General features: G+C 35.8%; 1 long non-coding RNA gene across 14 annotated transcripts; it reads left to right on the top strand.

Annotated features, from left to right (window-relative positions):
- Positions 1-364: 364 nt before the first annotated feature.
- On the top strand, positions 365-5020 carry LOC107941690 (uncharacterized). 14 transcript variants are annotated; one of them, XR_005904571.1, is made up of 13 exons: positions 365-687; positions 1007-1069; positions 1145-1274; positions 1405-1492; positions 1639-1734; positions 2509-2568; positions 2728-2829; positions 3432-3474; positions 3591-3636; positions 3742-3788; positions 3879-3981; positions 4398-4545; positions 4792-5020. It is a non-coding gene; the product is annotated as an uncharacterized lncRNA (long non-coding RNA). The 14 variants fall into 14 exon arrangements; XR_005904569.1 differs by having other exon boundaries at positions 1007-1274; XR_005904568.1 differs by lacking the exon at positions 4398-4545.
- The last annotated feature ends 10853 nt before the right edge of the window (positions 5021-15873 follow it).

Here is a 15873-nt window from a genome sequence, read left to right on the forward strand (position 1 = left end):
TGAAATGGAGATTAGATCGGAAAAGAATAATATAAAATCATGATTAATGTCTCAATCTTTAATAAAAATTTGATATGTGAGAGATTGATTGCTTACCTTGGATAATTTTAACTTAATAATTAATTACAACTATTTAATTATTTATTTTCTTATTAAAATACACGATATTTATTTTTAGAGTACTACTTTTTTATTTATAAAAACTAATTTATAAAAAATAGTAATAATAAATATTTTATAAAATTATTTAACTAATAATTTTTAACAGATAAAATAAAAAAACTTTTAACAGAGCAAAGCGGCGTAGTTTTATTTAAAATGAAATAATTTGTGGTGGCATTTTTATGAAAAATGCCACAAAAAATTAACAATAACGCAAAAAAATCATTTCACTTAAAACAAAAAAGCGCTTTTTTACCCCCAAATTTTCCCCCTCTGAAACCCCTAATTTTTCCCCCTAAATGGCCTCTCCGTTGCTCTTTTCAATCAAGAAACTCTCCAGCAGCAGTCTTGATTTGGTTTCCAGTTAGACTCTGAGATAGAAGAGATGGCAGTGAACCAGAAGGTGGCGTTGAAGGTGGGTCCACCTCTGTATTGGCATTTCATGGAAGGATTAGTAGCCTTCAACCACACTTCCAACACTTGCCCACCTTGCCTTTGCGATTGCTCTTCTCACAATCCTTGAAGGTATTGCCAGATCTGGCTCGATCTCATCTCCTCTTTTGTTGTTTCCGTTTCATATATATTGGATTTGATCAGTTTCACAAACCTCAAAATCATGTTGTAGTAGTAAACTATAATCCGAAATGAGTGCTTTATGCGCTCCCTGCCCAATTTATTTACACTTGGAAAATGGCGGTCCTATGATTTCCCCTCTTTTTTTGTTCATCGAATTTTCAATTAGTTACTGCCTAATTTTAATTTACAATAGATGAGCTTTGCATTTTCCGTCTTATTATCTGAATTTACATCTTAAATGGATTTGCTAACCTTTTTTTTTTGCTAGGGGATTTTATCTAGGATGGTGACACCTGCTATGCCATCTGCCAGATTTTATCGTGTTATTTTGGTATTTGTGTATTCATCAGATCAAAGGGAAAATTAATTTGGTTTTGGAATGAACTTACTTGGGTTGCATTTGCAGATGATGGAACTTATGCAATGAAGAAAGTTCTCATTCAGAATAATGAACAGTTAGAATTGGTTCGGGAGGAGATCCGTTTAGTCACCGTAATCTTCTTCCCCTTCTTGATCATGCTATCATTTCTGTTAAGGTAATTGTTCATATCTCTCATTCTAATTAGCGGTGAAAAATAAACTATTCTCTAAGATGCATTTTCTTTCTTTAAATCACTTTCCATGCAAAATTGTATTTGTCTAAAACAATTTGATTTAATTGGCTAGCCTACACAAGAAGGATCATGGAATCACGACGCATATTTACTATTTCCCCTTCTTTTCTACCTCGGATGTTCTTCAAATATTTCGGCAGGTAAGTAAAACTGTCTTTTTCTAACCATTTTCTTATAGAGGTTTAAATGATAACCATGTGGCACTTGTTATTAGTGGATCCGATGCATTCTTCTATTTTCTAATATGTGATCATTTTATGTATTAGTAATGGTGTTTTCTTTTCAGATTCATTAATGTCATAACTGGTTCAAATTGACTATAAGCATTTTGACTGTGCCAAATTATTTCCACAGCTGTCGTTCTTAGGCACTACAGCTTCAGGTGCTTTTTACTTCTTTACTTTTCTTCAGTATTGAAGAGTCTTCTTATATTCTCTGTTTTCAAACTTCTTTCTCATCCTCGCTGAAAACTATCCCAAGCTCTTCTAGTTCCTTAAACCTGTATGCTTCATGTTCTACCAACAAACATATACATGCTTAAACATGAACAAAATGATGTATGAGTACATAATTGGCTTATCTGTTTGATGCATTTTTGATATCCTAAAACATGCTGATGTAACAATGTTTGATTGCTAATCACATGATTTTCACTTTTGTTTTCTCTTCAATAATGATTGATTGCTAATGTAACAATGTTTTTTTTTTACCAGGATGCTGTCTAACAATTGCATAACCAAGCCATGTTTTTAAGATTGATTGCAAATGACTGATATTGTGGAATAACACTTACATAAGATAAAGTAGTAACTCTGGCTTTGGTATGCAGGATGAACTGCTTTGGTTGGAATTGCTTGATAATTAATGTTGCTCATTTTTATAAATTGGAAAATAATTTCAAACCGTTGGTATTTAAAATAAAGGCTATATTTTTATAAAAGTGACAAGTCTCTTTTTATTAGAATTTCTGAAATAAAACGATGAGATGGATTCACATTTTTCTTCTAAGAATAGACACGAACATAATATTACTGTTTCATTTGTTCCCTCTTCTGCGAACCCCCCTCCCCAATGAACTCAAGATTCACTGTGTTATGTCCTTGCTTCTGATTCCATCTTTTGTATATTTTCTGTAAAATGTGGTTTTGACCTGTAGAGGATGGAGAACTTTACATGTGGGGGAAGAACTCAAGCGGGCAACTTGGCCTTGGAAAAAGTAATAGCTAAATGAGCTCCTTTTTATTTGAATGCCTATTATATTTAAGTTAAATTATTAAGTTGCCTATTTGTCAATGCTTTTTTTCTTATTATTAGCTTTGTTGTGTAATCAGCATATTCTCACTTGTTTGGGATGAATGGCATATTGTACATACAGAGGCTGCGAAAGCAGTTCATAAGCCAACCAAAGTGGAATGCTTGAGCGGGCTTACAATTAAATTGGCTGCTTTGGGTTCAGAGCACACAGTTGTTGTTACTGGTATGAAACTGGAAATGCTTCACAAGATATAGATTCTATTTTCTTGCAGTACTATTTTGGATATGCTTTTGATATGTATGCTTGGATGTAATGTTTGTATTTCCTTTTTTATGTACTTCACCAGATCGGGAATCACCTATTTGATTAATTGAATATTTGAGTACTGCTGCTCTTTACTTTTATATAGATAAAGGAAGAATATGTTTGTGGGTCTAGATCGTAAAATTTGAGATTATATGGTGAAATATAATAATGAAAATACATTGCCATTTGCAACATTTTAAGGTGTTCCCACTATAACCAATGTGTGGAAACTGAAAATGAGATGTCTCCTAGGAATGCCAACTTTTATTAGTGTTTGACATGGACAAAGCTATATTTTTTTTTCCTTCTGCCTACAGATAGTGTACCGTTTGTTTTATTTTCTCCTTTCCCTTCTTTCACTTTCATATTTGTTTGTTTTACTCTTCCTTTTAGAAATCGGATTATTTTTTCTGTTCTTCGTTTATTTTTTATTATGAGTTTCTATTTTCATTTCATCTTGAGCTTTCTGTTTTCTCACAGTAAAGATTTTTAAGTTTATATATTTATAATTTTTTCAGTGAATATACACCAAGGCTTATAAAGAAATTAGAGGATATCAGGGTAATCTCTACCTGTAACTTTGAACTTTTTACTGGTGTAACCAAAATTGCGGTGGACGTGTCAATTTCTTTCTGCTAACTATGGACCTTTGGCTTCATTATTTATCCCTGCATTAGGTCAAAAGAGTTGCAGCTGGCTTGTTGCATTCAGCATGCATTGATGGTAATTTGAAATGATTTCTCTTATGGTCAATCAATTTTTATGACCTTATTACTGGACATATTCCAAACTTTTGTTTTCAGATCTTAATTTGTTTAGGTATTGCAGGAACTGGGTCTTTGTTTGTGTTTGGGGATAAAGTGGTAGGTAATCTTGTAAGTTCTAAACCTGTCAGTTTTAACATCACCTAATGTTTTTAATCATATGGCATTTTTGAGTGATGTTATCTTAATGAAAATATTTAGGGATTTGGGGAGGCCAAGAATGCAACCATGCCATCCATGATCAATACATTGCCATATTCAGAAGAAGTTGCATGTGGTGGCTACCACACTTGTGTTGTAACAAGTAATTCTCTTATCTTCATTATTAAATGTTTTTGCATGTTTTTATTTATATGACTCACGATTTGGAGCCATCATTTGTTGCAATTGTCATGTTAGATAGATAGAACCTAGACTATCTTACCATGCTCTTATTATTTCCTACTCAGGATAAATCCTCTGCAGAAAGTTTAAAGGTTAACTTCCAAAAGGAAGTCAGACTAGAAATACAAAGCAAACAGTTTTGTTGTTTGAAAATCTTAAATCGATGTATCTTTTAAAAATTTCATGCTTCAATAAATTATGAATATTCTCAATGATTATATAGGTTAGAATGAGTAAAGACCTAGAAGAATAGAAAATGATATGTCTATAATCAATGACAGGAATTGTAGGAAAATATGGTTTCATTTATGGACTTATGTCTGAATTGTGTTCCAGTGCTTGAAAATTAAGTGCAAGTTGATGTGAATGACAATGTCCTGGAGATCATATGGGAAGATAATAATTAAAACATGAAGGTTAAAAAGGATGATAAGGAGAAGGAAGAGTTGGACTTTAAGGGTAAAAATGTGTCAAATCTAGTGAGGTTCGTCATGACATCTCCTTTAACCTTCATTTGACCCTTTTGTCTTTTTCATATATGCTACTTATTTTCTTTTTGAGGCCTTTACAAGTCCATCAACATGAAACTGGACTTATGCCTGTAACTTATTTACAGCGACAGTAGAATTTACGATTAGCCTAGCATCAGTTTTTTTATTATGGGTTTACTTTTTACTGATTTCACTTTCATTACAGTAGATGGTATAGCTAATTTCCTTGTTTTGCTCAGTCAGGTGACCGGGATTCTGTTTAACAATTTTCTTTATTGCTGGAACAAGTCTTAACCAAGATCAAGATCAAAGTACTTCACTAAGTTATATATGCAGGCATTGCAATGAGAGGTGATGATGATTTGGCATTATGTTCTCATCAGGATGAATTTTATTTTAGAAATTGTAATACTTTGTGTGTGTGTTTTTTTTATGTATTGAATTACATATTGAATCAATGTTTATGTATTAAATTTAAATTCATTAATTTTTATATTTAGTTTTGAAGTTTAAATTTTAATGGAAAATTTAATTTAATTAATATTTTGTATTTATCCTTAAAATTATATAGTTTAAAGTTCAAATTTTAAAAATTTAACATTATATAATATTTAATATAAAAATAAATATTATTTAATTAAAATAAAATATTGTTTTTAAAGTTTATGATTTTTAGCGGCGTTTGTGAGAAAAGCGCCGCTAAAGGTCGTGATCTTTAGCGGCGTTTGCGGGAAAAACGTTGCTAAAGGTCGTGGTCTTTAGCGGCGTTTATTGTAAAAGTGCCGCTAAAGGTCATGGTCTTTAGCGGCGTTTTTAAGAAAGCGCCACTAAAGGTCATGGTTTTTAGTGGCGTTTGTAAAAAAAGCGCCGCTAAAAGTCATGGTCTTTAGCGGCCTTTTTTAAATAAACGCTACAAATTTTTGCGACGCCTGCTATAGCGACGTTTTTTGCGGCGCTTCTGAAAACGCCACTAATAGTTCTATTGGCGCTTGAAAAACGCCGTTAAAGGCAAAAAAAAAACCGCTAAAAGTCTGTTCTCCTATAGTGATTAATGGTCTCGACGGGTTTCTTCTAGTCATAAACTAAAGGAACCTACCAGAAGCAAACAAAAGAAAAATTAGAATGTAAAAATTAAATAAAACAAAAATATAAAATAAAATAAAATAAAATGTTCCTAATATTTTAGTCATCGGCAACAGTGTCAAGAACTTGATAATCACAAAACTAACTATAAATACGACAAAGGCAACCGCACCAATTGGACAATTGTATAGCTACGGTGAGTAAAGATATCGTATCCACGAGGACTAAAAGTATTAGTAATTACCGTCTTCTTATTATTTAGCCGACAGTTTGGAGTGATGTGTTTTAATCTAAATTTTCTAAACTAATTTACTAGGAACGTAACAAAGAACGAATAAAGGAAATAATCGAATATTAACCAATAAGAGAGACAATACTCAGGAAAGAATCCACCTAGACTTCACCTATTATTATGAATATGAATTAAATGATTTATTCAGTTATGTCTTGATCCATAGAAATCTCTAAATTATGTTAATATCTCTAGGTTTGACAATGGATTCCCTTATTAGATTTGACTCCAATCTGTTAGATTTATGTTGTCCTATTTCTAGGATTGCATGCAACTCCACTCAATTATGCTAGATCTACTCTTAAACAGGGACTTATGCTCCACTGAATTAAGCACGTTAAACATGAATTAATATCCCAAAAATATTAAAACAAGAAATAAGCAGACATAATTGAGAACAAGAATAAAGTATTTATCGCGTAAAATAGAAATTAAATAAAATGATTCATCATAGGTTTTATCCTCCCTAGGTATCTAGGAATTAGTTCATAATCCTAAATGAAAACATCTCAAAGTAAAAAAAAAAATACAAGAAACAAAGAAACTCATAAAAACTTCAAAAGGAATTAAAAGGAGGTCTTCGATCTTGATAGAAATCTGCTTTCGAGTTGGCTCCGGTGGTGTTCTTCGAGTGTTTTCTTCGATCTTCTCTGATGGCTCCATTCTCTCTACTTCTAATTGATAATTATATAATTTAGAATGCTCAGAAGCCAAATTCACTAATTCGCATAACTTAAAGGATTATGAGCATCAAATTCACCAATTTGCATAATTAATCATCCAAAATGCATTAAGAATGGGATTAAAATATATTACTTTTATAGGTTATCAAGAGCTCGAGCATATCATTCCCAAGTGAGGTGATGAAAACCCCAATGACGTTGTGCAAAGAAGTAATGCCATTCAAGTGCTCGACCATCAAGATTCAACATGACTAGTCAAACCTTAAGTTGATCTCTGACCTGCTCAGCCTTGAAAAATTATTCGAGCTTAACCCAGCAATTGTGAAAATTCATGCCATCAGACCGCAAGCATTGCAGCTGAAATAGCCTTCCTACAGAATCAATTGTGCTAATCTGCGAAGAGGTGCCCAAATGACTCTAATCAATCGTTGGAGACATAACCAAGGTTTCCTTGGGTGGAAATCTTAGTGGAGGTATATCCAAAAATTTTCATTGATCGACTCCATATATTATAATTCTCAAAGCCAAGAAGCTGATGAGTGACCAGTAGAGTGGCAGAAGTATTAGAGGGGTGAAAATAAAGAGGGTGATGAAAGTCAATGACAAGAGAAGAAGATTGATGGATTGCCATTGAAGAAGATTATAAAGGAAAAAAAAGGGAACCAAGAAAAAATTGAACCTGGCTCTTGATACCATGTTAAGATATCGATTGAAAAGATAAAAGAAAATAAAATGCTTCAAGTCCATCATTCTTGCTGCTACAGCTTGATTGTAATATAATGGGTAGGTAGTAACTAACTAGCATACTTAGTACTTAATTACAAGGAACTAATCCCTAAATACTAGGAGCTGTTACAACAACTTATTTACCAACTTCAACAAAAACCAAGAGCAAAACGAAATGGTCCAATGAAAAGCAATCAGGCCTTATATGAATAGCAGCCCGCAGTGAAAAAAAAAATCCAAGATTGAAGAAGTTAGCCATGGAGAAGAAGATGAAGATTGAGACCTAGGGCTGATACCATGTTAAAATGATACTCCAAATGTAAAGAATACATCAAAATCTTATATCATTGAATTAATTACTTGTTTATTTATACTACTTAGCTAACTACCTAACTAAGTAACTAATCCTTAACCACTCAACAACTAGCTAAACTAATTTCTACAAGCTTAGTGTTTATTTTTTATTATTAATCATATCTTTAGTTATTTAGTTTTAGTTTAATTGAATTTTTTTATTTAGCCTTTCACATAATGTTATATTATTCATATGAATTTTAAAATAATTTTATGTGTCGAATTTTCATTTGCTGATTTGCTAACAATAAGTAAAATAATAAAATACATATTGATAGTTCAAGTACCATATTAAACATTTTTAAAGTACAAGTACCAAATTGGACATTTTATGAAAGTACATGTACCAAATATGCATAAATCCTAACTTATTTAAAATATGTAATAATTTTATTAACTAAATTAATATCGAATTGATTCATAATACTAATTCAGACACGCATTTATATATTTTTATCAAAACCATGTGTTTTTTTACCTTGATATAATGTATTTTAATTATTTTATGTTCTCTTCGTTTTTATTCTCATGTTAGTAATATAAATTTATTAACATTAGTAAATCATTTTATATATAGTTTGGTACATTCTTTTATACATGTCGTGTTAATGATATTTTCCGTATTTGGTCATATTTTACAAAGCTTGTTTTTTCCTTTTAATTATTTTCCAAAGTTTGTCACTTTGATACAATTTAGTGGAATAATTTTGTTTTAGTATTGCGTTTCAATTTTATCTTAGATTTTATATAATTTATCATAATTATTTAATGTATAACAAAAATGTGTTTGTAATATTTTTACGTGTATAGTTCATTTTATATAAATTAGAACACTTATGGCAAAAGGCGTTCATGGGTCGGGCTACTCGGCCCAGCCTGAAGGCCAGCCCGAAATGTGGGAGGGTTTGGGCAAAAATATAGGCCCGAAAAATAGGCTTGGAGAAAAAAATAAGGTCCGTTTAAAAAATGGGCCGGGCCTCGAGTAAGGTATTTTTAGCCCGGGCCGGCTCGAATTCACTAAATGGCCAAAAAAATCTGCATTTTTAAAATTTTTGAATGTTATTTTCTTGTTGTTTTCTCCCTATTTTGCTACCATTTTACTATTATGTTGCTACAATTTTGTTGTTATTGTTTAGATATTGTATAAAACTTATTTTATTGTTAATTTTGTTATTATTTTAAAGACATTTGTTAATTTTTTATTATTTTAGAGGCATTTGCTTGTTAAGTTGTATCTATCTTAGTGCTATATTAAGTCTACAAATTTTTTAAAATTTATTTTGAATTTGTTGGGAAATATTTATATTGATGTTTTTAGTATTTTTGATATATTATTTATATTTAAAAATAATATAAAAATTAATACGGACGGGCCGAGCCAGGCCAGGCCCGAATTTTAGCATTTTTATTGGGGTCGGGCTTGGGTAAAATTTTAGACCCGGCCCAGCCTGGGCCCAATAAATAGGCATGATTTTTTAGTTGAGCCCGGCCCGGGCCATGAACACCTCTAAGCTTAGCTGATCCATTACGAATAATGGAAATAAAAATTCAATAGCTTGACCCAGACCAGAAACAATTTGCTTCTGTCAAAATTTATCAGTTGCCATAGATACGTCTTAAATTCAATCACTACCTTTCTACAGTGGATGGATCTACAAAACCAAATCAAAATTCCCACTTGTTGCTCAAGATTTTCTACCTCAGCCTCGGCTTCGGCTTCGTCCATACGAAGCCTTTCGGACTTGATTTCAGTGTACAATCCTCCATGTCGAAACCATTTTTTTTGTTTGAAAAAATAGGGATCGACTTTGGAAACGAAAATGAAAGAACGGGAGTCGCCACCAATCTTTTTTGATGAGGTGTGATTGGGTCACCTCAAATTAGTCATTTTAATAAAAGTTAAGATTCACTAAAACGATAATTTTTGGTCTTCGAAAATCAGAGAGTGAGTAACTCATTAACAAATTTTTGTCAATGTTTACCACATAATCATAATTTCACTGCCAGCTGTCTTCCTGAGCAACAGTCACTAAATCATTTATAACTGGAGCTACGAAACTCCAAATCAAGTACTGTTAATTTTCCCTGAAAATAGACTCATATATCTTCTATCCATAAAATTTTCAGAATTTTTGGTATGGCCAATCAATACCATATTTTTCTTAAAGTTTCCCATGTTTCACTGTTTGACTAATCTGACCACTCTTCATTATAAATCAAATTTCTCATTGTACAGAATTTAAAATATGTTCTCGTTTATTTCATTTGAAACTAGACTCATTAAGATTTAATTACATAATTTATTCAGCTTCTAATTCATCTCCCACAATTTATGGTGATTTTCCAAAGTCACGTTACTGCTGTTGTCCCAAGCAGATTTATTACCAAATCACTCTTTCACACCTAACTTGCATGCTTGTTATTTAAACATGTATATCACCAATCAATCATCACATATCTATGATTTTACTTAAGTATAATCTCCATTTCATCATTTTAAAGCACAACATGTTAGCCGATTTTTCCCCTTAGCATCTAAGGCACATGCATGCTCATTTGTTTGGCTCAACTTCACCTATCTTCCATTTTTCATCAAAAGAACATGAAACAACAACCAAAAACCAAAATATGCTTCATGAGTTAGGATAGAATCAAGAAGAACTCATGAACATCAAGATAGAAGCAAAGTACCAAGAACTTACCTTCAGTTTTTCCCCTTCCTAGTGACCGAATATTCAAGGGTTTCCTCCCCTATTTGCTCTCTCTCTAATTCGGCTATGAAGAACAAAGAATGAACAAAAACCTTCCTTTACTTCCTTTTGTTATTCTTATCACTCAACATTTTATGACACATAAATGATATACTAATATTTGTGCCATACTCATGCCATAATTCCAATAAAAATATGCCCATAATGCTTACCATGTCCATCATCCATTAACTATTAAAATGCTAATGCCCATCATCCATTAACTATTAAAATGTTAAAATCCATACATTATCAACTATCCATCACCTTGGCCGGCCACTACATTAAAAGTGGGGAATTTGACATGCAAATCCTCCTATTTTGCACTACTATTTATTTGGCCACTACAAATTAGCATATAGTATTTTCAAACATTTTCACATAGGTCCTATTTCATAATTTCACTCCCTTTTTCTTATGGAACAAAAATTAACTAAAATTACCGGGTTCTATCTTAAGCTTGGGCCTTCTAGAGGCCCACTAACATAATTAAACCTATGCCAACATTTACAAAATTCGCGAAAATTGGGGCGTTACAACTCTATCTTCCTTAAAGAAATTTCGGCCTCGAAATTTACCTGATCCAAATAGTTGAGGGTATTGTTGACGCATAGTCTCTTCTGATTCCCTAGTAGCTTCTTCCTTTCCATGATTACTTTTACCAACGGAACCAACTTCCTTCTTAGAACTTTAACCTCTCGATCTAAAATTTGTATGGGTTCTTCCTCAAAGGTCAAATTAGTCCTTACTTCAATCTCCTCCACTGGCACAACATGTGAGGAATCCGATCGATATCGTCTTAACATAGACACATGAAAAACGTCATGGATTCTGTCTAACTCTGGTGGTAATTCTAACTGATATGCTACTGGCCCTACCCGCTTAAGAACTCGATAAGGTCCTATAAACCGCGGACTCAATTTGCCTTTCTTGCCGAATCTCAAGATCTTCTTCCAAGGTGAAACCTTTAAGGAAACCATATCCCCAACTGCGAACTCTATCTCTTTGCGCTTAAGATCCGCATACGACTTCTGTCTATCAGATGCCTTCTTTAATCGATCTCTTATCAACTTAACCTTACTTTCAGTATCTGCCACCAACTCCAGTCCAAGCACTTGTCGTTCACCCAACTCTGTCCAACACGTAGGCGTACGACATCTCTGCCCATAAAGTGCCTCATATGGAGCCATCTAAATACTTGCTTGGTAGCTGTTATTGTATGCAAACTCCGCCAATGGCAAGTAGTCCTCCCAACTCCCACGAAAATCGATGATACAACCCCTTAACATATCCTCCAAAATCTGAATAACCCTCTCCGACTGTCCATCTGTCTGTGGGTGAAAGGCAGTACTGAAATCCAAACGTGTACCCAATGTCTCCTGCAACTTCTTCCAGAATCGAGATGTAAACCTAAGGTCTCGATCGGAAATAATCGACACTGGCAGTTGCACTATCTCTGCCACATACAACCTAGCCAACTTTTGCAGGGAGTAATCAGTACGAACTGGTATGAAATGGGCAAATTTTGTTAACCTATCCACCACTACCCACACAGAATCTTTCTTGGTGGGTGTCAAAGGTAGCCTACTCACAAAGTCCATAGTGACTCTCTCCCACTTCCACAATGGAATTTTCACCGGTTGCAGTAATCCAGAAGGAAATTGATGTTCAGCTTTCACTTGCTGGCATGCCAAACATTTCCCCACGAACTCCGTTACTTCTCGTCTAAGCCCAGGTCACCAATACAGTTCTCGCAAGTCGTGATACAACTTATTCCCTCCAGGATGCATGGCACAAAGTCCCCCATGAGCTTCCTTCAATATTGACTGTCTCAAGTCAGAGTCCTTCGGAACACAAATTCTTCTTTGGAAGCATAAAACTCCTTCAGTATTCAGTCAAAAATCATCATTCTCACCCTTCTCAACTTGCTGAAACCGAAGAACCAACGAGTTATCCTTCAACTGTTTTTCTTTAATCTGCTTAGTCCAAATAGGCTTCACTTGCAATTCTGCTAATAGACTTCCATCATCAAACAGACTCAAACGTGCAAACAAGGCTCTCAAATCAGAAACAACCCTTCGACTCAACGCATCAGCCACCACGTTAGCCTTACCTGGGTGGTACTCAATCGAACAGTCGTAATCCTTAAGCAACTCTACCCATCTTCGTTGCCTAAGGTTTAAATCTTTCTGAGTTAACAGATACTTTAGGCTCTTATGGTTTGTGTATATGAGACATTTTTCTCCATAAAAGTAATGTCTCCAGATTTTCAACGCGAAGATCACTGCTGCTAGCTCTAAGTTGTGCGTAGGGTAGTTCGCTTCATGAGACTTAAGCTGTCGCGAAGCATAAGCGACCACCTTACCCTCTTGCATCAGTACACATTCTAACCCCACATGTGACGCATCGCTGTACACAGTGAAGTCCTTCCCAGACTCCGGTTGAATCAACACTGGTGCTTCAGTCAATACCTTTTTCAAATGGTCAAATGCTTTTTGCTGACTCTCAGTCCAAACAAATGCTACCCCTTTCCTTAACAGTTTCATCAATGGTGCAGCAATCAAAGAAAATCCTTCTACGAACCTTCGGTAATGGCCTGCCAAACCCAGAAAACTCTGAATTTTTGATACTGATTTTGGTGGCTTCCATCCCAGAACTGCCTCAACTTTTCGAGGATCCACTTTAATTCCTTCAGCAGAAACCACATGACCTAGAAAAGCCACTTATCGTAACCTAAATTCACACTTACTAAACTTTGCATACAGTTCCTTCTCTCTCAGCACTTGCAGCACAATACGTAGATGCTCCTCATGTTTCTCCTCGATTTCTGAGTATACCAGAATATCATCGATGAAAACTACCACGAATCGGTCCAAGTAAGGTTGGAACACTCGATTCATCAGATCCATGAAAGCGGCAGGTGCATTCATCAACCCAAACGGCATAACCAGAAACTCGTAATGACCATATCGAGTCCTGAATGCTGTCTTATGAATATCCACTTCCTTTACCCTTAACTGATGGTATCCAGATCGAAGGTCAATCTTGGAAAATACCGAAGCTCCTCTAAGTTGGTCAAATAAATCATCAATCTTTGGCAGAGGGTATTTTTTCTTTATCGTCAGTTTGTTCAACTGGCGGTAATCGATGCACATGCGCATTTTCCCGTCCTTTTTCTTCACAAATAGCACCGGTGCTCCCCATGGAGACACGCTTGGCGTAATGAAGCCCCTATCCAACAACTCTTGAATTTGAGCCTTTAACTACACTAACTCCTTCGGTGCCATTCTATACAGTGCGATGGACACAGGCGCCGTTCCAAGCAACAAATCTATTCCAAACTCAACTTCTCGGTTCGAAGGCAATTCTGGAAGCTCCTCTGGAAAAACTTTTTGGAAGTCCTTTACGGTTCTAACCTTATCCACTATCAGTCCCTCCTCTTCTGACTGACTTACAAATGCCAAATAGACCTCACAACCTTTCCGAATCCACTTTTCAGCTCTTAATGCCGACACCACATTAGACAAATAATCCCTTCGCTCACCTATCACCATAACCTCCTCATCCTTTTGGTCCTTAACACCATTCGTTTAGCAGTACAATCCAGAGTCGCTTTATGCTTAACAAGCCAATCCATTCCCAAAATGAGATCAAACTCTCCGAACGGTAACTCCATCAGATCTCTAGGGAAAATCTTACCTTGAGTTTCTGAGGGTACATCCCTATACAGTTTGTCTACCCTAACCGAGTGATCCAAAAGACATAGTACAGATACCCTACTCACAATCTCCTCAGAGTGCACACCCAACGACCCAGATATGGCACATGCAACATAGGAATGGGTAGATCCAACATCCACCAAGGCAGTATACGACATGCTAGAAATAAAAAACATACCAGTTATGACGTTAGGTGCGTCACCCTCCTGGCCGCGACGAGCAGCATATTCCATTGCCACCGCGACCTTGGCCATGACTTCTCGATGATGACGGTCCACCTCGCGCTGTTTGCACGGGTTGCACAGCCCTTTGTTCAACCACTTGAGCCTGAGCTGGCCTCTTAGGACAATCCCTGATCTTATGTTCCTTTGATCCACAATGAAGACAAGCCCCAGAATGTTTCCAACATTCCCCCAGATGCATTCTACCACAATCTCCACAAGCTTGTGGTCTAACAGTATTCACCGTAACCGCTCGAACTGGTTCCTCCATCCTAGCTCTCTTAACATTCCGGTCTGCAGCACCAGTTGGTCCAGCATCTCTCCAGAACTGATTTCGATCTCTGTCACGGTTCTTTCATTCAGCTTGCTTCACATCTTCGGCTATCTTAGCCTTTTCTACTAGTGCAGCAAAATCGCACTCTCTCTGTGGAGCTATGAGCACCCTTAGCTCATCCCTGAGGCCATCCTCAAAGCAAACACTACGCTCGTATTCGGTAGAGACAATATCATTAGTATACCTGCTCAATCGCAGAAACTCTGCCTCATATTCAGCAATGGTCTTACCATCCTGGGTCAGGTTTAGGAATTCCTTCCTTTGTGCATCCACATAACTAGGTCCGACATACTTCGCCTTGAAGGACTGCTTAAACAACTCCCAAGTTACCCTCTCAGCTGGGGTACCCTCTCTCATAGTGATCCACCACTGATACGCCTCGTCCCGTAGTAAGGATACTGCTCCTTTTAACTTTTGCTCTACTGAGCAGTCCAAGTCATCCATAATCCGCTCCGTGGCTTCCAGCTAGTATTCAGCCACATTTGGGGCTACTCCAGATACACCCCTAAAAAATTCTGCTCCGTTGGCCCGGAGTCGCTCAAAAATGGACCCCCTATTCATGGGTCCGATATTAGCTCCGGCCACCCTTTCTAAAACTCTTAACATGGCCTGGGACAGAACGTCATCCTCTGCGGCCCGATCATACGGCCCATTCTCATCCACCGGTGGTGGTCGTGCTACTCCAGCAGGTATGTGCTCAGAAGACGAAGATCCAGCTTGAGTACTACCTCGGCCTCGACCACGGCCTCGACCACGGCCTCTTCCCCGAGTAGCTGTCGTACTCTTATCGATTTATCTGATTACGAATTTTATGCAGTTAATTTACTGTTTCCACTGTTTATTACAGAATATCTTATGAACAGATAAGGTTTCAGAGTTGTTCTCGCGTAACCACAGTTTAGTTACTGTCTCAGTTTCCTAGGGCTTAGTTTACCCTGCAGTCTAAGTTTCGTAGCCTTTATGCTATATTTTCTATAGTACTATCTCTAAGGTTTAGTACTAACTACAGTACAATTCAGTATATAAAACAGAATAGTACTTACAGCCTTGGTGCCAGGGATTCAGTGTGCCACCTCATCAGTTTTCAGATAAACTCAAAAGATTTAGACTTTTTGAAATCCATTTTCCAAACATTTGTGTTAAAAAAAACAAGTTTGGA

This window comes from Gossypium hirsutum, chromosome A11 (genome assembly GCF_007990345.1).
Source record: "Gossypium hirsutum isolate 1008001.06 chromosome A11, Gossypium_hirsutum_v2.1, whole genome shotgun sequence".
NCBI classification, from domain to species: Eukaryota; Viridiplantae; Streptophyta; class Magnoliopsida; order Malvales; family Malvaceae; genus Gossypium; species Gossypium hirsutum.